Consider the following 24,649-nt stretch of genomic DNA (forward strand, 5'->3'; position numbering starts at 1 on the left):
CCTCAACTTACTCCCTCCTGCTCAATCTTATAAATGGGGTTGCTAGATCTTTTCTCCCCCACCTGGTCCCTTTGGCTGTTATATCATAAAGCCGCTCAGCCTATGGCCTGACCTATGGACTTGTCTTCCTGGTGCTAAGGGTCCTCTTTTTTATGGCTCTAAGTAGTGATTGGAGACTAATATTTATATCAGGACCATTAGGGTTTTACTTTGTTCTTCTGCTCATTTGTTTTTTTCGGTCTTGATTTACAATGACTGGGTCATGTCTCGGTGTGCAAATGTATCTTCCCTCTTCCCTGTCCTTCCTATCTTCTGTTCTGCCCCCATCCCGTTTACAGTACTCTGCCATAGAACTTTAATAAAAGTTGATATGTAAAAAGGTAGACGCATATGATAACATTCAGACCAAGGATACAGAGACTATGGACTAGCAATTACCTAGTGAGCCACCCCAAACCTTGCAGAGCTGTGACCCATATTTTGACCTTGAAATCATGTGCAACAACAGAGATGAGTATCCCATGCTCACAATGGGGTTGCACATATTTATGGAATATTACTGTCGATTTAGAAAAAATATAGTGTCACTTCTAGCACCCAGAGATATCTACTAAGTGTACATAGGATTTGTTTTTTTAAGAAACTACATTTCTTGCAACTATAATTTGCTCACCAGTACATCTAACAGGAATAGTGTACATTATTTTGTATATATAAACCTGAAATATCACTAGACAACAAAGGAAAAACTATATTAAACAACATCAATTGGAAACTCCATGATATAGGTATGCATGGTTGAGCTGTCAAATTCTGTTTTCGATTTATCCCTTTAAATATTTGTCTAAAACTATTACTCTAATAGTAACTCGTACCTTTGATCTCTTATTTTACTGGATGACCACCCATTACTGGTATTTACTGACTTGCTGTCTGACCTGGATTCCTACACTTTTCCTACAGCATTTCCACATGCTTTTGCTCTGGTCAAATGTCTAAATTTAGCTATTTACATTTCCGATACCCATTGTTTCCAAAATGCCTGAAAATATTGGTTTTCTTTGTATTGCTAACAAAAATGCAAGTCATCCAGCTGTGCTTACTTTAGTATCCAATGGAAGTAATGTGACTATTATACCATTATTATAATGTGTAACAAAAAATATGGTATGTAAAATGTTTTGTAATCAAAACACATTGAAAATATAAAACAGCAATGAACACACAGCAAATGCATTAAAGATGTTAGTAAATGTTTAAGGGAAAGCTAGCAATAGCATTTAAAATAATTAATACTGTAAGAGCAGTATATGCCATAATGCTATACTACTATACAAAGTGTCAATATTTAAAGGGGCACTACTGCAACTTTTAATGTTCCATATTTAATGATGACCACATGCATGCTGTATATGTACTGTTATACATTAAGTATTGTACCAAATGTTAGTGTTATGTGTATGATGACTATAATCTGCTGCTTCTCCTTAGTTGGGCATTGAATATGTACAGTATACGTTTGAAACATCATGCCCATTACAAGCCATCATCAAGCCAACTACATTTTAAGGCAAACAGTCTAATTGCATACTACAAAGATCTAGTAGGTTAATTGTGAAAACAGTAGTGCTAAAATGCAAACCTAATAAAAGATAATACGTATGTACACATCAGGTAGAACATATATAGCCTGCTATATTGTGTAAACAGAAACATTGCTCATTTCTGTAATTATATTTCCAATAATAAAGGAAATACTATACAGTATTTGTTATTACCTAGCCGATTAATGTGAGCACGTTGGGTAAATAGCACTGACTGCAACGTGACACTTAATTAGCTTTGCCATTACGTTAGCACACCTTGTTTTTTAATAATGTTTTTTATTGGAAAGCGATTTATAAAGTACGGCACTTGCTGCAAGCAGTCCATCAATTCAGGGTCGAAGGGTAAAAAGGACATTTCTCAGCCCCAATCTTCCGTGCAGAATGGGACGGCAGGGGACTGATGGATGAGCTAGCAGCTGGATGTTTAGCAGTCCGTGATGAACAGGGAGAATATAACAACATATTAGCATCTTGTCACACATGTGCCTCCACCTCCTTGCATCTTCTCACACTCGTACACATCCGAATCAGCTGCCCCCTTCCAGCCCACTCCCAATTATCAGGGAGCTCTACTGTCATTCCGCAGGACCTGGAGAGGTGCCCCTGCCCTCCTGAAATGCTGGACAGCGACGCATCTGCGCCTGCTGCATAGGTGATTCTACCCTCCTGTAATGCTGGACAGCGACACATTTGCACCTGCTGCATTTCTCAGCCGGAGAGGAGGATGTGTGCGGTCACAGGGGTTGCACAGTGCCTGGAAATCCCAAATCTACACAACGCCAGGGGAAAGAAATAGGGTCTTGGGAGAAGAAGCATAAAAGGAAATAAAAGCAAAGAAGAAGAAAGACTGCTAAGAAAGCAGAAGGGAGGAGGAGACGAAGGAGGCAGGGCAGTGATCAGTAACCAATCGGAACAGCCCCAATGAGCTGCAGCAGCTCGGCAGACAAGCTGAGGGGTTTGGAGTTGCACAGTGCTGGAGTCGCTCTCCTCTCTGAGGACATGAGGGCAGCTGTGCTGTGAGCAGGAAGAAACTCCCTGTTTTCTTCCTAAAAAAAAAAATAAGTTCGTTGACACCAGTTAGGGCAAGACAGCCAAGGTAAGGATACAATGAACGGCACATAATTATCTAAGTATAGGTGATAGGACTGCAGAGCAGCACTGGCACAGCCTAGGCAGAATCATTTGTAACTGGCAAGATAGCACCATTGTATTAACTGTCTTTATATATGAAACCATCCCATGTGCGGTGTTTTGTTGTACTGGCGTTATAATTATGATTTCTAGAGCAGCGGTTGCTTTGTTGTCTCTGTATGTATATATGTCTGTGTGTACAGTGCTATACTGTCTAGTTATATAGTGTAAACAGATATGTGTCATGAAGATCAGAGATCTAAAACTGCTAGACTTGCTTCTTATGCAATGCTATCCTGCTATCAGAAAGGATGACCATGTAATAAAAGCTGTTGTCTTATATTCAGCTAGGGTTTCAGGATTTCTCTTTCAGGATCAGAAGCATTTTTTTTTTCATTATGAATATACTGTAGGAGGCTTTAGTGGAAAGTATGAAATATAATGCTGTGAAATACTACCTTAACAATGGGAAAACTTCAGCAATTCGCACCTTACCTTGTCAGTACTTAATAAAGATGTGCAGCACAGAGGCAGTATCATAGACTATTCTGTTTGTTCATACACTGTAGCGTTTGTAAAATGAGCTTGGAAGCTCACAGATGGAGTGTAAAGATGAAATGTTTTGGTCAAGATGCAACCCACAGTAAGGAAATGTTAACAAGGAAGTACTGCAAATTATCTTAGCTGAATTCCAGAGAAACATGCAGAGTCTGTAATTATACTTAACAGCAAGCAAAATTAAGTTTTATGCAATATAAACTATATATATATATATATATATATATATATATATATATATATATATATATATATATATACACACATATATATATATATATATATATATATATATATATATATATATTATCATCATTATTTGTAATATATCTACCTACATGCAAGAATATTGCTATATATATACACTCCATATCGCTATATACTCCATTGCTATATAAATATATATATATATATATATATATATATATATATATATATATATATATATACTCCATATAGCTGGGTGTATAGTCAGAAACATATTTACTGATATCAATATGTTGTTTTGTTGAAGAGCATCAGGGGAATCTTTAAAAGGAAAGGGGGGGGGGGGGTTATTACGTCAAATAGAGCTGTTTAATGTCAAACTACCCTGCTCTTCCCATACTCCACACTCCTTGTGAGGGCATATTTTCATTACAGGTAAATATGTGAATATAAGAAGCATAACATTTTTTAGATACTTATCTGTGTATTGTGATTCGTTTATACCAATATTGCAAATAAACTTATTAAAAGTAAAAAACGAATGACTACTCTTTATTTGAAGACACATCCATATAGGACATTTTGCAACCATAGACTGAAAGAAAAAGTAAGACAGACAGACAGACAGACAGACAGACAGACAGACAGACAGACAGACAGATAGATAGATAGATAGATAGATAGATAGATAGATAGATAGATAGATAGATTATACAGTCTGCTCTTGATCACTGAAAAAAAAAATGAAATGTAGGACATATTATGTGAGTTTGATATAATGTATTTATTATAAATTATTTCAGCTGGTCAAAGCTCATGTAGTGGGCTTATAGCCATAAAAAGGCTACCATGTGTCCATATAATGTATAAGAAAAATAGAATTTTCATGACAGTTATTTATAGCTAGTATTTAAATCAATTGACAATATAGATACTTTCAATGAAGTCAGATCAATTTGTATACATATTTTCTATGTGGTATATTGTATTGTCCTGATATAATATTAACACAAAGTAAATTAAATAAATTGAACATTTTTATTAAGGTGCTTATTTATGTGTTTTTAACAGGAGTTTAAAATATGTTCATAGTTAACGAATTCTGTAGACATTGTGTATAGCACACTTTTTTTCAGGCAAGTTATTTACAGTATTCACAAATATAGCGTCAAAAGGATGAAAGTTCCCAGATGCCTGAGTATTGTGTGAATCAGTGTACTTTTTTAGCCAAGCTTGTTTTAATAATTGTAGCTAAGCTTAATTCAAATGCTAATTTATATGAAAACACATATAATATATACTATATATATATATATATATATATATGTGTGTGTGTGTGTGTGTGTGTGTGTGTGAGTGTGTGTGAAAAATCTACCTGTCAAGTTATAGTTTTATCATAACTAATAACAACCTATTAATTAACACCCCCCCCCCCCTCACACGAATATAAACACTTCCTAAAAGATAGTATTACTTTTTAAAATACTCAAATAAAGTTTTAAACACTTAGCATGGTCTGATTTTGGCAGAGTGGAACATTTCTCCATGTGTGGAGCATATCTCTTGATTTACTATCTTAACCGCATTGTGGGCCTTTGGCAAAACAATACAGTGGGACCCTTAACCACACATTAATGGGGATGCTCAAAAAATGTACCACTCCTGCTTATCACAGTTTTTCCACATGCTTCCATACATTGATAGCTCCATCCATCTACCAATCAGTATGCTGGCCTCCATTTACTGGCTGGAAGCACTCTGATTGTGTGCAATTATCAGTCAGAGTGGTTGGACAGCATTGTTTACCTGCTTCTCAAAAGAAACTTCTCTGCTCAAATGAGCCAACAATTGTTGGGCCCTGGGCAGCTGCCTAGCATGAATATATAATTATGCTGGCCCTGATTTACACATATATTCTTCATAAAAGGAGATGCAGAATTGTATACATTTCAGTTTTATCTTCTCTTGTGAATAAAGGGGCTGAATTGGGATGCAACAATGGAATTGTGGTATATGCAAAATTGGTGGGTAGGGTGCCTGCTGACAGAGCTTTTCAATGGAGTGAATTTTTACTAATTCCAGGCCCCTCCATATTGTCAGCACATTGATTGGACTGTGTCTGCCCCTCAGTGTGTTGTGCTGGGGATGACCTGCTGTGTTTGAGAGATGCATTTAATTGCAATTCAGACAATTTACAATGTACACTGTCATTTGGTGGCCAGGCTAGATTAACGTGGTGGGTCATGACTGTTGTCCAATGTTGTCACTGGGGGCCAATATGGGGGGAGGAAGTTGTGACTGGTAGCGTTGACCAGATATTGGGGAGGGGGGTGTAAATACACAGGTGATATGCCCTTTTACTGATTTTAGATGTATCAGGACATCTTAAATCCCTCTAAATCCATCTAAAATCATAATGTCACCAGTGTCAGCCCTGGCAGCTGCTTTATGTAATAAACCAAAGAAGCCAACGAAGAGCTGCTCATGTTTGACTGTGTGCACTAGATTAAAGCTATTTGCTGTTTGTGTCCTGTACTTAAATTCAATTTCTATGAGTGTTCTCTCTGATATGCAATAATAATTGGTTATCTATAACATATATATCTGTCTCCTATGAATCAGAAACAAAAATCTAGTGTTATTAATCGTTTGGGGAAGGGGGCCCCAGATTGGGGCAATAGGAATGGTGTAATGGTTAGCATTACTGCCTCAAGGCACTGAGGTCAAAGGCACAATTCCCACCATGGCTTTAAGTGTGTGGAGTTTGTATTTTCTCTTTATGCTTGCGTGGGTTTCCTCCAGGTATTCTGGTTTATTCTGGTAGGTTATTTGGCTTCCAACAAAAAAATATGAACCCTAGTGTTTAAGTGTATGCACGTACATTGGCAGACTAGATGGGCCAAGTGGTTCTTATCTTCTGTCAAATTTTATGTTTCTATGTTAATTGGTGTCTTGCTTCTAATCAGGATGGTTATGTATAAAGTGTTGACAGTCATTAGCTCAACACCATTATGGTGCGTCGCTCTTCAAACATTGTCCCACTTTACCATTCCCAATCCATATCCTTGTGGATTGGAAAGAAAAATAAACTAAAAAACCCCATGTCGACCTTTTCATGTGTCAACATGTTGCTTATATTGACCTTCTATCAATGTCGACCTTGTGCATGCCAACAATATGGTGTCAACCTATTGACTGTCAACCTAGATACTGTCGACCTATTTAATGGATACCAATGGTGAAAGTCTGCTTGAGGAAATGCATACATGATTACAACTCTCTGTATGAGCAAGGATATGCAGTTAGTATTATGTTACCAATGTTGGAGCAAATAATAACAACTTGCATTTAACTCTGCATCATCCCCCTCATGCTTAGCTTAGCTCATGAAAAAGCAAGGCCTTGTAAATTCTAGCAATATACTTAAAGTATTACAGCTTCAATATTAATATAAATTAGAATTTATTTTTGTATAATGTCACAATTCTGCCATTTCAGTTAACACAAATTAATAACTAATTACATTAGATTTATGTTCAATGAAAACTGCTGACTAGTCAAAAGTGAGTTACATTAGACATCAAATAACTTATATTTATGGATTCTGTGCAGTAATCACAAATTCAGCTTTGTGGTTTTATTGCTGCAGTAGAATCATTTTCAACAAATGTTGCAGTTGGATATATAATACATACACTCGGATATTGGATACATGTGCTAGGATATGTGATACATACGATAAGAGCTCTTGGGAAAATGTATTTGAAGATGAACTGTGGAGCATTGTTTTTAGATTGAACAAATACATGGCATAAATCAGTCCAACATTGTGCGGTTTTTGCAATGATGAAAGATATGCAGTATCAAGTAATGCAAGCAACAACCATTATGTTCAGTTTATTGTTTATTTAAATATGTTGACTATTGCCATCAAGCTGAATCTTAGATAAAAGAATAGCATAAGAAAAAGAAACATTTTATCTTGCTGACCTGTGTTCATTTGTTTCTAAGCTGTTGCATTTTCTCACAATACTGTACAAAGCTTCTCCGATGTCATTAAAGGTGCTCTCTAATGTCTCAATTCTCCATTTCAGCCCTCTGTTCCTTTCATGTAACAGGAACTTGGAGTTGCAATCAATGATCACACTTGCTAGTGATTCATTTTGAATGTATTTTTCCGTGAATTTGAATTATCTGGTCTTTTTCTAGCCCACAAATCTGGACATAGCCATTTATATTTGTTCACTGCTGAGTAGTGAGCAAGGAATATCTTATGAACATAAGCACTGTTTTGGAGTAACTACAAATGTGTCCACATACTGTTTGGTTATCCCTAAATTGTGACAATTAGCTCTGGACCTTGGAACTAAACTATGCCATTCATCTCACTAAAGACTTTTATAAATGAAAAATGCTTTTAATTTGCAATGCTAATGCAATAAAATTACAATGCACTCGTTTCCAGGACAATATAACTTCTATCGTATGTAACTCAGGTGCTAACCTGCGTAAAAAGGTCCCACATGAGTGTTCTACACCATGCACCATTGCTAATACTGTAGTCTTGTAACTTGTAGCTATACATGTTCAGCAAAACTGATCATTCTAGAATCTAGTACACCATATACAACTTAGCATGTGGCTATAATGCAAATAAGACTACAAGCTATGCCATGCATCCTGTACCAAATAGTGAAAAAAAGAACAGTGATGGCTAACCTTTTCAGCTTGGTGTGTCGAAAATCGTAAACAAGTGTAGTCTTCCTCAAGATGCGTGTCACTTCAAGAAATATCAATAATTTGATGATATTTGCAGCCAATATACATATGCCACACACTGTGATGCCCATTATACATATGCCACACACCGTGATACCCATTATACATATGCCACACACATTGATGCCCATTATACATGTGCCACACACTGTGGTGCCCATTATAAATATGAAAGTCACTGTCAAAGAGCAATATATAATTAAAGAAGGATGCAACAATACAGTGTCTGTCAAAAAGGCAGCTACCAGTGCCAATAGAAGCACTGAATAGTGTGGCATTCGAAGCCTGCAGAGTTTTCGACAGAGCCCATGTGTGGGAAAGGTGTCTCACCTTTCAAAATGGATGCCGGAGCCCAGTCCTCACCCAAAGCTCCTCTGGTAGCCTCTGTCGATCAGGTGCCAAAATGCAGAGGCAGGAGGGGGGTCTGTAGTCCCCAGCACAGGCCTGTCTACAGCAGCGGGGGTGGACTATAGAGAGTGCAAGTTAGCTCTGCTCCCTCCAGCATACAGCATACCTGCTGGCTTAGCCGCTTCTCTTGCGAACTTTTTGGTTTTGCTCTCCACACACCGGTTGGTCAGATGCATGTCACTTAAAGTGACTTGGCGTGTCATAGGTTAGACATCACGGTATTAGAACATATCTGTATCTATCTAAACATTTCTTAATTTGGAGATGAAGATCCACTGAGCAAACTTGCCTTCAAAATCAGTGTAGACATAATTATATACAGTAGCTAGTCTTTTAGTCTCACTCTTCACAAGTTCATGTGCTCATTCATGAAAAGGTTTTTTTGTTTTCAAATGTTATATTATTCATTATTCATTAATGCTAAGTTGTTTTTAGAGATTTTTCACCATCACAAATACTGGAGAAATAGCGACTCCTGCAGTTGTTTACATTTATTTACAGTAAAACTGGCATGGGTGTATCTATACTAGGTGCTAAGGTTACAATTGCTATGGGGTCAAGAGGCTTATGGGGGCCTGAATCCAGGTTATACTGTAAGTAATAATGTTATTGGGGATTCTGTGTGGCAAAATTTGGATTTGGGAATTATGATGGTTCAAAACTAATCTAGGGCACTATTATGGGGCATAATATTAACCAGGGCACTACTATAAGCAGGGCCGTAACTGGGGGGGGGGGGGCTAGGGAGTCATGCGCACCGGGCGCTGGAGGGTGGGGGTGCTAGTGTGAGGTCCCAGTGATAGGCAGCGGGGGTCCAGGGACTGGTGGGTTAACGATGGCTCCTACCGGGGTCCCGGGGACGGGCAGCGGGGGTCCGGGGACTGGTGGGTTAACTCCGGCTCCTACTAGCGCTGCCGGGCGGTGGGCGGGAAGCAGGTTTTGAAAAGACTTGCCGGACGCTGATTGGCTGATCAGCTACCGACTTTTCAAAGTCATCAGCGCTTCCTGCGGCCAGGCAGATAGCGCTAGGAGATGGAGTGAGTGAAGGCTGCCGCTACACCAGTCCCTAGACCCCTGGACGCTGCCTACCCCTGCTGGCTGCACACAGGTATGTTGGCAGCGGGGGTCCAGGGACTGGTGTAGCGGCAGCTTTCACATACACAGACGCTCGCTATTTGCCCGGCGGCGGGAAGCGCTGATGATTTTGAAAAGACTTGCCAGACGCTGATTGGCTGACCCCCGCTGCCTGTCCCCAAGACAGTAATTTGGTGGGGGGGGGGTTTGGGGGGAGGGACCAAGTGACTGCTGACCCGGGCACCGAAACACCTAGTTTCAGCCCTGCTATAAGACACAATATTAATGACTATTGTGGAGAAGTGTCTCTCAAGAAGCATTGGGACAGGGGCCCCTTCAATATGTTGCTATGGGGCCCATAAAGTTCTGGTTGTACCATAATTCTGGTACAGATTTATACAATCCAACCCCAAAAAATTTTAATATACTCAGAAAAAAACACTTAACATTAGTATTACAAAACAGATAACAAGTCAGTGTAGTTATGTAACAATATCTTTTTGTATTATTGTATATTGCAGGGTTACCTTTAAAGTAAGTACAAATTTATGTTAACATTTTTTATTTCTGTTGTTGACATTTGTAAAACTTTTCAAACATATGACATTTTTGATTGGTTTGGGAAAGCCATTATATATCCCTGTACATTGGTCATCTGATATTAGTAAGACCATGAGAGGTGCTTTGATGAAGACAAAGATGGGACATTAATGATAGCATTTATCTCAATAAGAATAGTCCGAAGTCAGAACATATGCATAATTAGGAGATTAGTTATTGCATTATCATTACAAATTCTATTTATGTTTTCTCTCTTCTTGTCTCACAGAAATAAAAAATCCAATATTTCTGTTTTACAATAAGCACACACTAATATCAATGTTTTAAATACTGCATTATTTGTAAAATTGGCATTACATCTTTTTTTTAAATAATCCTTAATAATATATATATAGAGAGAGAGAGAGAGAGAGAGAGAGAGAGAGAGAGAGAGAGAGAGAGAGAGAGAGAGAGAGAGAGAGAGTGAGAGAGAGCAGTGGTGTCTGGCACTAAGGGCCTTATTTTGGTTCATTCTTTCTGACAAAATCCTTCTTAGATGGACAAAACCATGTGCACTGCAGGGGGGCAGATGTAACATGTGCAGAGAGAATTAGATTTGGGTGAGTTATTTTGTTTCTGTGCAGGGTAAATACTGACTGCTTTATTTTTACACTGCAATATAGATCTCACTTTGAAGTAAAACCCCACCCAAATCTAATTCTCTCTGCACAAGTAACACCTGCCCCCCTGCAGTGCACATGGTTTTGCCCATCTAAGAAGGATTTTGTCAGAAAGAATGAACCAAAATAAGGCCCTAAGTCCCAATGCAGTGAAGTAGGTGCCTGGGTGCCTTCCTCTGGTCAAACAGGCTTGATCAGTGTATATAGTACAAGGTATCGGCGGCACTCTCTCGGTCTTAAGTAAGTAGATTTGTAGAAAACAGGTTTTATTGGCAAAAACTTTCGTCAGGACCAACAAAACTATATATATATATATATATATATATATATATATATATATATATATATATATATATATATATATATATATGTGTGTGTGCATGTAGTGTCTGTGTGACTCTGAAACACTCTGAAACACTGCCATCTGTTGGCAGCAAGTGATACTAAATCTACTAACTTTGAAAGCATTTGTTTTGAGCAGGCTTACACTGCCATCTGTTGGCAGCAAGTGAAACTACAGTAAATCTACTAGCTTTCGAAGCATTTGCTTCGAACGTGCTTACTAGTACTGTATAATCTTCTTCTGTATGGTGAATCTCAGTATCCTGTCAATATCCCTATTTTGACATTTTAATGAGTTTTTTTTAAAATGAAATGCTGAGTGCACATAAAATTAAAATGTCTGAGTAAAATAGGTGTAATTTACAGTACAGTATAGTATGTTATGGCTTTTTTACATTTATACAGTATGTTAAGAATGTAATGGTATAGCATATTACAGTAAATCTAGAGATTTTCCAAAATAATATAAAACTTACACAATAAAATAATATTTTGGACGTAAATTCCCAAAAGCACATATAATCATTATAAAATTGGCAGTAAAGTTGTCCTCTACAGTAGTTCATTTTCAACAACCCCCTTCAGCACTTTGGGGGTGATTCATTAGTGATCAGTCCCCAGCATACTCGCACTGGGGACCGGTGGTGTGGCTCTGTGCATGCACATACTTTTGCATGTGCAGTGCCATTGTACAAACACCTTCAGTGACTATCACAGTCACCAAGGTGTTTGCAAGGGTAGGGGTGCAGGCAGGAAGCGGCTGCATGGAAATGCCCAGCATTTTATGGGCATCCCCATAGAAATGCTGGGCATTCCCCTGGAAACACAGGTGTGGCATTTTATGCTCAGGGTGGGTAGCTGACATCACATGATGTCAGGGCCCGCCCCATCTTCGGCAAAAAGCGATGGAAATAAAAGTCAGTTCAGCCTGACATTTATTTCCATAGGCGTTCGCAGCACATTTTATTAGGGGGGGGACCGTCAAAGGGGTGTGTGTAGTATAACCTATTGGGCCCATTAGGTGTGTCTAACACCGCCAATCAAGCATGTCTACCATCATCTATTGGCACTCTCTACAATATAAAAGGTCTCTCAACCACACCATAATCTCCTGCCTATTTCAGTTTTAATCTTCTAATTACGCTATGTAACAGTAGATGCAAAAAGACTCAAAAGCATATATGGATCATGAAGGAATGTAGTGATAGGACTATGGTCTAGTACAGGCATTCCCAACCACGGTCCTCAAGGCACACCAACAGTGCAGGTTTTAGTAATATCCAGGCTTGAGCACAGGTGACTTAATTAGTAACTGACTGAATCTGATTAAACCATCTGTGCTGAAGCCTGAATATCACAAAAACCTGCACTGTTGGTGTGCCTTGAGGACCGTGGTTGAGAATGCCTGGTCTAGTACAAGTAACAATGCAAAACACACATAACTGATTGATGGGCGCTTATTTTAATGGAATACAGTTCTAAAAAGCAAGTCTTTTGTAAAATGTATTGCTAGCAGCAGGGAGGTGTTCATAGGGTTGGGTGGGCACAGCATTAGGGGGTGCCTGTTCACCCCTAACGCTCAATGTGCGTATGCCTATGTTTATTTCCAAAGGAGATAAATCATTTGGTGGGGCAGTGTTTATGAGCTCGAACGACCGCTGCTAAGTGAGCCTTGCTGAATCAGGCCATTTGTTTATTCACCCCATTACAGCTGACATTTGGGAAGCAAAGCTTATGCCACAATTTACACTTTTGGTATACACACGGACACCATAGTTGACAAAGTCTTCTGGCCTATTTTCTCATGACACAACTGGTCTTCTTTTTCTGCTTTTAAATATCATAAGTGCAATATTGGTCTGCTGCCCCCCCCCCCCCCCCCGTCTCAAAACAAGCCTCAAGTGACTATGGTTGTGTCTTGCTATTGCACAGAGTGCAGAGTGTCTTTAATAATGAGAGTCAGGTACAAGTGCCTCAGCAAAAAGATTGATGAGCCCCTAGTCCCTGCGGGGTCCCTATGCTTCAGTATAGTCAGCCTTATATATAAAATGGACCTGATTTTATGTATACATAATTAGATGCGATGACATTTATGGTGCTTCTTGTCAAGATGTTTGATACATTGCTATACTGATCAGAACTAGTAAACCTGTATGGTGTGTTGATGGAAGTGGAATTATAAAAATTAAATATTTTGCATAACATGCCTTTTTTACTGATGTATGCAGTGTACATTTGGAGACTATTGTACATTTTATATATAGAAAGTTGTCCAGGAGAACTTGTGTCAGCTGTGAATTGAAACAATGTCTACTATATTTGCAAGACATATTTCTATGGAGAAATTATGAGATACTGTATGTGTTATTACATATAGGGCCAGATGCACTAAGGTTAAAAAGTGATAAAATGGACCAATCAGCTTCTTCATGATAGTTTTCAAACACAGTCTGTGACATGACAGGTAGGAGGTGATTGGCTGGCTGTTTATCACTCTCCATTTTATCACATTTGAAGCTGAGTAAATCTGGCTCATTGACTGTTATTGTTAACTACATGCTAGTTATGGAACTGAAGAGGTGTGAGAATCTGAAAGTGAGAGATTTTGGGAGAGCAATACTGGTAAAAAAAACAAAAAACAGATTGAATTTGCCATGTAATTGATTGCCCCTTTAAAAATAAATGAGAAAACTATCCTAAAATCTTTCACTTTCTGATTCCCACACCCCATTACATTTAGCCCATTATGTTTATACTGTATGTTGTATGAGTAATATGCACATATAAGATAAGTACATTAAGTAGGTACAGTATGTCATTTTATAACATTATATAGTAAAATGTATGTTCTGAAACCTAAACTAACTATATAATATTTGTATTTTTTTAATGATTGGCTAGTATGGTGTGGATCAATGGGTCGACAGTAATTAGGTCAATAGTGTCTAGGTTGAAATCCATAAGGTTGACATGCGTAAGGGCTGTTAAATTTACAAGGTGGCATATATATACAGTATGTATTTAAATTTTTTTTATCTACAACATAAATTAAGTGTTTGAGTTTCACCCAGATCTAGCCAATATTGTTTTAGCTTCTGACAATAAAGCACATACTGTAAGAACAAATATTTATGGACAAGATGTCTAACGAGCAGGGCCCTCTCTCCTCGTGTGCTTTACTTAGAATATATCCCTGCCACTGTTATAATTGCGTCAGTGTCTGCTGTTGCAACTGTCTTTTTTATTTACCATGTACTTGTCCTCATTTGCATTTATACTGTAAATCACAATCTTTCTTGTATTGTTCTTTGCTCATCTATGTATTGCCAGGCGCTGCGGAACCCTTGTGGCGCCATATAAATAAACAATAATAGTAATAATAAATGTACTAGGACTTGAACGTCAGTATACAGTACATTCATATGCTGGAATGTTTGCTCCAGTTAGAAACCTTAAGATTGTTCATCTATGTTATATTGATTGTGCATAACTTGAGGCCATAAGATACTACAATAGATCTAAACAGGAACCCATGCCTTACTTGGTCTTGCTCTCTTATATGTTTAAAAGAAGTTGGGCATGGGGTCCCGGGACTGAGACCGATCCTGGCATTCCAGCAGTTGTGATCCCAACATATCTACAGTAGGTTAAGTACATTTTCTAACTCAAACCAACCCTTATGCTTACATTTAGTACTGTATGTATTCTGACAGGTGTATAGATTCCGGAATTGGTCTTCCAGGCGTTGGGATACAAACTACCTTCTGTTTAAAAATGTGTCTCATTTCGAAAATAGAAGTGTTTTTATTTTATATAAAAAATATTCAGATACAAGATTAAAAACACATCTATAATTAAAAATAAATACAAGTATGCACTATTTATACAACATATATTAATTGCCTTTATTTGGTATCATAGTAAACTTAATTTTTTATATTAAATATAGAACTAACTATTAATGTGAATTAAAGTTTTTTAGTTTAAAGAAAATCCAGGTGAAGTTGGTGTGACTCTCCGATTCTAATTTTGGACTTTTTGCTCCAGCCCCACCTCTGCAACTTCCATTTCAGCCATCAACTGTTGTGGGTGGGAATGTTGACAATACTACTCTAATAGTGGGCACACACGGTTCAATGTGGAATTCAATTTGATTTTGATTCGATATGCCATTTGATTAAATCTGACATTCGACATTTGCGAACGTTCATTGGGATCAAATCGGCATTGAATGCTGCTAAAAGCATTTGATGTGCATTTGCTGTGCATTTGATTTTGCTTCTATAAGCAAAATTGAATATAAAAATAGTGCATCGCTCACCGTGTGTACCCTCTATAAGACTATTGCAGATGTTTGTGGTATTTGCAAGATTTGTATATTTGACCACATTAAATGTGAAGTAAGCTATGTGCTATTGTCACTTTTGGTAAAGTCTCTCCAACTGCTTTAAGGAATAGTCTGGCATTTCAAAACCTATTTAGGAGATGATCATTTATGAGATGAAGAATCCTTCACCCTATGCAATAAGGTGAATTTTCATCGAAACAAATTTAGAGAACATATACTGTATGTTGCAACAAAACACAGTTTGTTAAAAAATCTAAATTCAATGAATGATGATTAATATGTTAATGAAAAGTTTATTTTATGATTCACTATTTAATATCTCTTTAGATAACATCATCCGATAATCTAAATTGTTATCATAATTCAAACTAGAAGTTACATTTTTTTTTTCTTCTAAAGAAAAGCCATTTATTTAAAATAAGGTGTAAATCATTTCTTTAAAAAAAAAGCATTCTAATTTTTACAAACATTGATTGGCATTTTCTGTTGAATAAAGTAGAGCATTCAAAACTGACTTTATAATGGAGCACAATAAAGGTTAGCTCCAGATTTCATTCAACATATTCTTAAAATAGTGTTAAGAACATCAGTCCTTCAAACGTTAACATGACACAATTGATGCTATTTTTACAATCATTTTTGTTGCTGTTATCACTATATTCACAGTATTTGTTTATAGGCTGTGAATTGTTCTAGAAAACAGAAAAAATGAATGGTAAAGCTGCAGTCTCATGGTGTATTTTGTAATAATTTGCTATTGTGCCATTTATTACCTAATCATTTTCTTAACAATTAGTGTTGCTGCTACTTAAAACCATTACATTCCTGCAGCATACAAACTGCTTTACAATATAAAAAAAAAAATTAAGACGCAGTCTACCTCTGTTCACTAAGTGTTGTTCATTAAATATTATTAATTATAATAAGGGGACAAGATCATGTTAAATACATTTAAGATGTCAAAATTAAACCTTGGTTTTGGTATTGCACTTAGATGAATGACTTTCTATATATAAATCATATACTGTCCATAATAGCTTATGCATTTTCTTTGATAGCATCATATGGAACTATAATTGTATCCATAAGCACTTTTAGGCTAATGGAATAACACTGAGGAAAGAAGTGAAGGTCATATTTAGAGCTTCCATGTCCCTGTTTTTTTTTTCCCCAGGACAGTCCTTTTTATGACTGGAAATCTATAACTCAGAATGTGTGTATTCCTTTTTTTGTTTTTACTTTCCCTAGAAAAGAGAGTGCTATAGTATGTTACAGACTTGGTAAAGATGTATTCCTCTTTCTATTTATATTTTACATAAAACAATTAGTACAATGAGCAAACCACAGGTTATATACAGTACTTTCAGTATTTTTTTTTGTAGAATCTATAGTCATGGACTTGTTATATCAGCTTCTACAAATAATTATCATCTATCTATCTATCTATCTATCTATCAGTCTAGTGTGTGTGTATCTCCGAAACACTGCCTTCTGTTGGCAGTGAGTGAAACTACATCTCTTTCTCTCGCACAATTGCACAAACACAGAGGCAATCACAAGGTACTGTAGCAGACTAGCTTGCTTACTAGTATACGTATATATGGGTTGTGTTCTATGTTTTGTGTTTTGCCCTATTATAATTTATTTTGTATGTAATATGCAAGTGGATTTAGTAAATAAGTAAAATGCCAAGATTAATTATTAAACTGACCTTAGAAAAAACTTCAATGGCTAGGAAAGACACCAGCTCCCATTTCCCATAACTCTTCAATGTGAAAATATTTTTCACTATATGGAGATTATCCTTAGTACTGTTTGTTGTTAACCTACTAAAGAACCAAAAAAAACCAGACAATGTGAAATAAGTTTTTCATGATTACTGTTTATCATTTTCTCTGCAGTTCTTAAGATTATTAATTACCATAACTTCAAACCCGCTCGCAATGCAGCGGGCCCAGTGCCTCGCTACGCTCAGCACACTAATTTATTCTCCCTCTATGGGTGTCGTGGACACGCACAGAGGGACAAAGTGCTGGGATTTTGGCGTTCGGGATTCCGACGTCGGGATTTTGACCACCGAGATTCCAAACGCCGGGAAACTGACCGCATCCCCATGGAACATCCCTGTGAGCTCTGGCTACACCCCTTTGTTGTGCTGCTGTCCATCCCTGATGGTCAGCGACATCCTGAATATAAGAACACTTCACTGATATGTGACTATACTGTAACTAAATTGTTGTACTTCTATGTGGAAACAAGATCCTCTAACATTGTATAATAAATAATTGTTGTATTTAGCCATTAAACTTGAATTCTATTTTAATTTTATATGGGACAGCCCTACTTTGAGGTCCCAGTATTGTCATCTCATCCCTTCAGTGGCACATGCAGGGGAAGGAGGAGGGCAGTGGGTTCTGAGTAACCATAAACCCCTTGACAGACCAATTTGTTCTGAGATGGAAACAGCTTTGCCTTTGTCTGCAGGCATAAGATCACCCTTGTTGAGTAAAAGCCACAATTCATTGGTATATGTATAATGGGTGATGCTAAACTGATTAATTATTTTAGTGATGCTCCTACTCCATATTCACACAAATCACAGGATTATACCAATCCCCCATCCCTTTTAATGTAATATACATATTTGCATACAGAACCCTCCTTACAAATCTTTGATGTATATCTACAAATTGAAATCTTTGTCCTGTGGTTTAAAAGTTGAAAGGTATGTACTTTTCATTGTAGCTGTTAATGGTGTCACATATGGTATTAAAGAATTATAAAATTGAGTGTGGAGGAATGCATGTAATACATTATTTTAACTATTATATGGATGAGTTCAATTGGAATAAAAATAATATAACTACAATGAGAACAAAAATACAGCATTATTCAAATATTACAAATAGTTAAATTTTATGATTATATAATACAGGCTCTTTATCAGGCTCTTTATCAGGCATTGCATAGACCATGTCTCATTTATAATTACTCAACAAGATTAACATGTAGCTTTATATGTGCTGGAAACATAATAAAAAGCACAACTACATCAGAAAACTGCTGCACTTGCAGAGAAAATGTGATCTGATATGTGGCTGAGAAAAGCAATGAAATAATAATTATACACGTTCATTGAACTTTAACAAAATTGATTAACTTGAGTCCCTTGCTACCCAAACTTGCTTATTACAAAGCTTAAATATTTTGTATTCAATAGGCTAATTTAATCATGGGGTGTGCAAGTGGGAAATACTGTAGAAAGACAGCAATAGACATAACTGTAATAGCATATAACAGTACCACCCACTTAGGGCAAAGAGTTAGCTATTCGAATAACGTAATGCCAGCAATAGGCATGGAGTGGGTTAAACATCCCAAGGCTGTTGTGTGACCTTGGGAAGCATGTGACTTGGTGTTCCAATAAGGACTAAGGAAGGCGCAGTGTTAGCTTGGATATCAGGTCAGGAAAGGGAGGAGTCTTCCTCTCTTTCCTGAAGGTTTTCCCGCCCTCCCTCCCTTATGTTATTATGGTGGGGTGGGTGTTAATTGCATTGGCTGATAGGCGGGAAAGAACGTCAGGTTACTAGAATTACTTCTTATTCAAATGATGATGCTACGTATATGTTTGCTTTTCGGTGCGCTCGCCTCTCATTGGCTTAGGCCTTCGCTCGATCACCCGCTCGGGGGGCAGCGACCCCACCCGGATGGGTGGGTAGTCAATGCAGTAGGTCGAGCGGATACCGCTTGTTAGGGTAGGCTTGATTACGTATGCAGATTGTGTGGGTGGAGCTTAGTTAATTAGCCGTTCTTTCTGGGCCACCATTAATTAATTATTAATAAATTAATCTAGCTTAAAAGTGCTAAAATAAATCAGCTAACAATTTCTGCCAAACCTAAGTCTACGAGTCTTTATTTCAGGTTTAGTTCGTAAGATTTGAAATGTGATGTATATACATGCTAGAGGTCACACACATCAGATGCTGGGATGTTTATAAACTAACATCGATTTGCTTTGAACAGCGTTATTGAACATCTTGATTGTAGGGAAAAGTATGCACACAAAGACACATTTTTACTTTTGTGCGTATAGTTAATACAGTATAAATTTGTTATTTTTATACAGTATAAGTTATTTAGTTAATTTACATTTTTTTAAATAATCTAAGGTGTTAGGGAATAAAGAATGTAAACTCCACGGTGCAAGGGCCATTGTGAACGGTTAAATGTTCTCTGTAAAGTGATGAATTATAGGTACAGTATGTGCTATATACTGTAAATAGGAGAAATTGTTTCATGTTTATTCACATACTGTACAGTCTGTACAATTTATATAAGTGACAATGTCTTCATTATAGCAGTAAAAACTATTAATGAAAGTTCACCATCTGGTAATTAATAAAAAATTATTAAAATAATAATTATTATAATCTACAATATATACATTAAAGGCTAAATGCGTCTCACCTCTAAGGTTAAGTACCACCAGTTTCTACTAGATTCCACTTGACAGTGCAAGTTTCTCCTTAACAGAAAGTTAAAGCAAAGTGATCTATTTCAGACTTGCTGGATATGGTGAAAGGGAGCTGGGAAGACAGAGATTGGAGGCAGGTGCAGATAGGGACTAAAACGTAATTTTGATAGGCTTTTAACTAGTAATAATTATAGTAATAATAATAATAATAATAATAATAATAGTAATAATAATAATAACAACAACTAGTTGATGTGCCCAATTTCAGCAAGGCGAAAGGTTTGCTGGTTTGAACATGTTTAACCCACTACAAGACAATTGGTTAGACTGGAATAGTGGAAAAAGTGAAAAGTCACTTCCATTCTGTCAGAAATCACTAAAACACCTCTATTTATTTATTTATTTACTCATTCATTCATTTTAGTTTTACAACTATTCCTTCCATGAGAGTGCATCATATTTTCTTTTATGTCGTATGTCATGACAATAAGGGCTTATCAGGAATTTTCATTACAGGTTGAGTATCCCTTATCCAAAATGCTCGTTGTAACGATCAGATCAGGTGATCGATCAAATTAACGTATGCCTCCTGTTATGATTATCTGTTCGATCAATGTAGGTCTGGTATTGTTGTAAAGTTATGTCTCCTGTGAGTATTGGAATCAGGACATGTCTTTTATTATGTGGGTAAACTGTAGGTGACCCTGGTTTGAGTTTGAGGCCTGTATTCCCTCTGTTTGACATCTGTGGACTCCTCTGGAGTTAGGATGTAAGATAAAGATCTGAGACCCCTCATAAACCAGATTGGGGGGGAGAGCAATAGTGTCCAGCCAACAGGCCAAAGTTGCTCTGGCCCTCCACTAAATTACCTCTTATCACTTGAGGAATGTATAAAATCTACTTCAAAGCAGGGACAAAATCTTTATGGGAAAGATCCTATATCTAGGGACCTTCACTAGGCTCAGCAAGGGAATGGTTAAAAATCCCAAGGGAGGGAGGGATGAGGGAGGCTGCAGATAAAACCTCTGTACCTTGGGATAGTCGGTGGTCACTACCTGGGGGTCTAGCAAACAGGCTGTAAGCGACCAGAGATTTCTTGTGGAGAACCCCCCCATGTCAGGATTGGTACTTAAGTGTAAGATACGGTTCTGTCATTTTTCCCTTTTATTTTATTTCTGAAATTGCATTTAATCTTGTGTGTACTTTTAAAATCATTGTAATATTTTGTAACTATTTTCTAAAGCTCTGTAGTATTTCTAGGAATAAATAATACATATTCTCAGTCCTGGTTCTGTGTTCTTAAGACTCATTAGCCTCAGAAGAGAACGCTCCAGCGTGTTACCATTTGTATATTGTATTGTGTGGTCAGGTGCGAGCCAAGCCGCCCCTTGCGCAGTTTCAAGCGCTAAAATCAGGTTTTGGCTGGTGGCAGTGTACCTCAAGTAAAGGACCCGAGAGTCCAAAGTGAACCCCAGTCACGGCCGGAGCTGCTCAGATTGACGTATCGGAGCAGGCGACCGGTGGGTCCGTAACACTTGTTACCAGAAGAATTTTGGATAAGGGATTATTCCGTATTTTGGAATATTTTTTATATTTGAATGAGGTATCTTGCATTTATGTTGTATAAGCAAAGACATGAAATACACACAATATATTTTATTTGTGCATGAAACAAGGTTTCAAAACATAAAACAGAATTTTTGTCCTATCTCAGACACTGAATTTGAATGCCAAGCAATCATGTCCTTGCACATATTTAGTGCAAGTAACATATAATTTCCCAGGTAGTGCCACTTACAGATGTAGCCAGTAGGTTTTTAGCACAAGATAAAAAATAAAAGTACATTTTGGAGACTATGGTTTTCGGAATAATTTGGATAAAGGATATTTGGATAAGGCATAATGAACCTGTACTGTAAATGTGTTTAATTGTTGCTTTAACATGCTGTTCCATCACAGTTTATCTACAGTATAGATACTGTATATTCATGCAACAAATATAACTATCTAGGCAATAAAAAGCATACATATAACATTAAATTACATTTAATAATGTATCTCGACAGTAATAACAGACATAATTCACACATATTAAATAGGAAAAAAAACTATTAAATACAAATTCATATAAAAAAAACTGCACAGCAATATTTCAAAATTGGCATTGCATCCCTTTTAAGTTGCAAAACAACCATAAATATTCCTTGTATCCAATTATCTATGTGCATTTGACAGCCCCCAAATAGTAATTATTATTAGCACACACAGGTGATTCACTATTTGGAGCTATAAACCAGTGTCATCTTCCAATTGGCGTATGTGCAACAATCACCATTATTTAAGTACAGCCTCATTCCCCAATAAGCAGAGGCTTTCTAAGTCAAATTGGGAAAAAAATCACACCAGCAGTGGAGTCCGCACTTACACATTTGCAGGACAAAAGATCGACCTTCATCCACCTGAAGAGGGAAACCCACTCCACCCACCAATAACCTATTGGCTTGTCTTTCTTTCCTGTGTTCCAGCTATGGTATATGGCTGTGCCCTCTAAAGGTGCATACACACTGTACAATTTCTTTGACGAATTTCATTGAAAGACATTTCCCTTGAGCCCAGTGTCCTGGATGAAAGATGTTGATGAAAGATATTCACGACAGACGAAAGATCTAGCTACAGTTTATAGGCTCTTTTTGAAAGATATCCAAATAGAGCTGCATGCACAGTTGAAGAACAATCTTGATGAACAACTGTATCATCATTCATCGTTCGTCGCAGTCACAATGAAAGATATTTTGACCAGTTTCGTTCAGAATGGCCGAAATGAACGAAACTGGTCAAAAAAATTGTACAGTGTGTATGCACCTTAAGAATCCAGAGTTATACAGGAATAGCAAGTACACTGAGCCAACATTTCTTACAAAAGTGATTATACTGTAGCACCACTTACCAACTGCCCAGCAATACTTTTGTGTTCCAGGTTGCAAAATATAGTGAATATAACTGTGTCTTTATGCTACTTGTTGTTCTACCTGATGAGATAAACCTAAGACCTGGTTTAGCTATATCGTGTGTGGGCAAACTGCTAACAGCACCATTTTACTGTGCAACAAACTTAACATTCTACACACTATGGCCAAGTGTATTGTTTTCCTGCTTGATGGATACAAAAAAGTCATTCTTTGTCGGCCACACTGAATTTGCATATATTGCGGCTATATGCGAGCATGTGTTAATACAGTCACACCAATGTATGCACAATGCATCCAGGGCAGAGAAGACATGGGGAGTGGCCTGAGTTGTGCTCTCTTTCCAACCAAGCCATCCTTTACTACTAATAGTATTTGTACCCTGAGCCTGAACATGCTTTTATTGCACATTCTATGGCCACAGTTGATCTGCACTATGTAGAGTCATACTAAATTCTGCTGCAAAATGTAGGTCACTTTAGTTATCCAATGTACAGTAGATCACTTTGTTTAGCCAAGCATCCAGAAAGGGCTGTGAGTGAGGGGGCCAGGACACATGCACCCAGGCTCCCCCACTCCAACTCATTTAGGGCCAGATTCTCTAAGCTTCAAAAGTGATAAAATCCAGAGTGATAAACAGCCAGCCAATCAGCTCCTACCTGCCATGTCACAGGCTGTGATTGAAAAATGTCAGGCAGTAGCTGATTGGCTGGCTTTTTATCACTCTCTATTTTATCACTTTTGAAGCTTAGAGAATATGGCCCTATATCTGGTTCTGATTTACAGATCTAGATGAATGCAATATAAACCTGTCTGAAGTATTTACCAATGTTACCTCAAAGGAGAATATACAATCCTTTTTGGATAAGTACACAGTAATCATATGAATTTTCTTTATTTAACCAACAACTTCATTTGCTTATTACAATTAATGGTTCCAAAAAAAAAACTATTTTTAAATATTTGACGTGATTGTTCCAGCTTAGTGAGTTAATTCCAAATACTAGCAATATTTATCAAGTCACTTCTAAGGTGTGAAACATTTTCTGCAATGTATGCGGAAGAATTAATTATCAATATATTTTAATCCTGTAATATTTCAGATCTGTCCAGTGCCCATTTATATTATATCTTTATTCTATTACCTTACATTTGTTTTTACATTGATACTCATCTGCCATTTCCCAGCACAGCCCGTCACATTCTCCACGTTCTTCTGTTATGACTTAATGCCTTGCTCTATGTTAATAGCCTTAGAGAGCTTAGTGTGCGAATATGTTAAAATGAATCTTGTTTTCATGCTGCTTTTATGCTGTCAAAACATGACACATTTCCAAGGCTTCTTTGAATTGCATTATGTCAAACTTGTAGATTGTTTTTCAAGCTTATCAAGAAATCTCACTTGTCCGGGACTGTAACTGGCCATGTTTATTATATAAAGAAACTGAGATGTTTAGGTAGAAATAATTATACACAGATTAAAAAGTAAACATAAATGAAAGCATGCTAAACATTTTGGATGTTATATAGCATAC

The 24,649-nt window shown here is 37.2% G+C and overlaps 1 protein-coding gene across 2 annotated transcripts in view; it reads left to right on the plus strand.

Moving 5' to 3' along the window:
* Positions 1–2,110: 2,110 nt before the first annotated feature.
* CDH18 (cadherin 18) overlaps positions 2,111–24,649 on the plus strand; it is a 621,311-nt gene continuing 598,772 nt past the window's right edge. For both annotated transcript variants that reach the window (XM_083188094.1, XM_083188093.1), the window contains exon 1: positions 2,111–2,703. The gene's annotated coding sequence lies outside the window, so the exon portion shown is untranslated. The remainder of the gene's footprint in view (positions 2,704–24,649) is intronic.

Source organism: Crinia signifera, chromosome 5 (genome assembly GCF_055691185.1).
Source record: "Crinia signifera chromosome 5, ASM5569118v1, whole genome shotgun sequence".
NCBI lineage: Eukaryota > Metazoa > Chordata > Amphibia > Anura > Myobatrachidae > Crinia > Crinia signifera.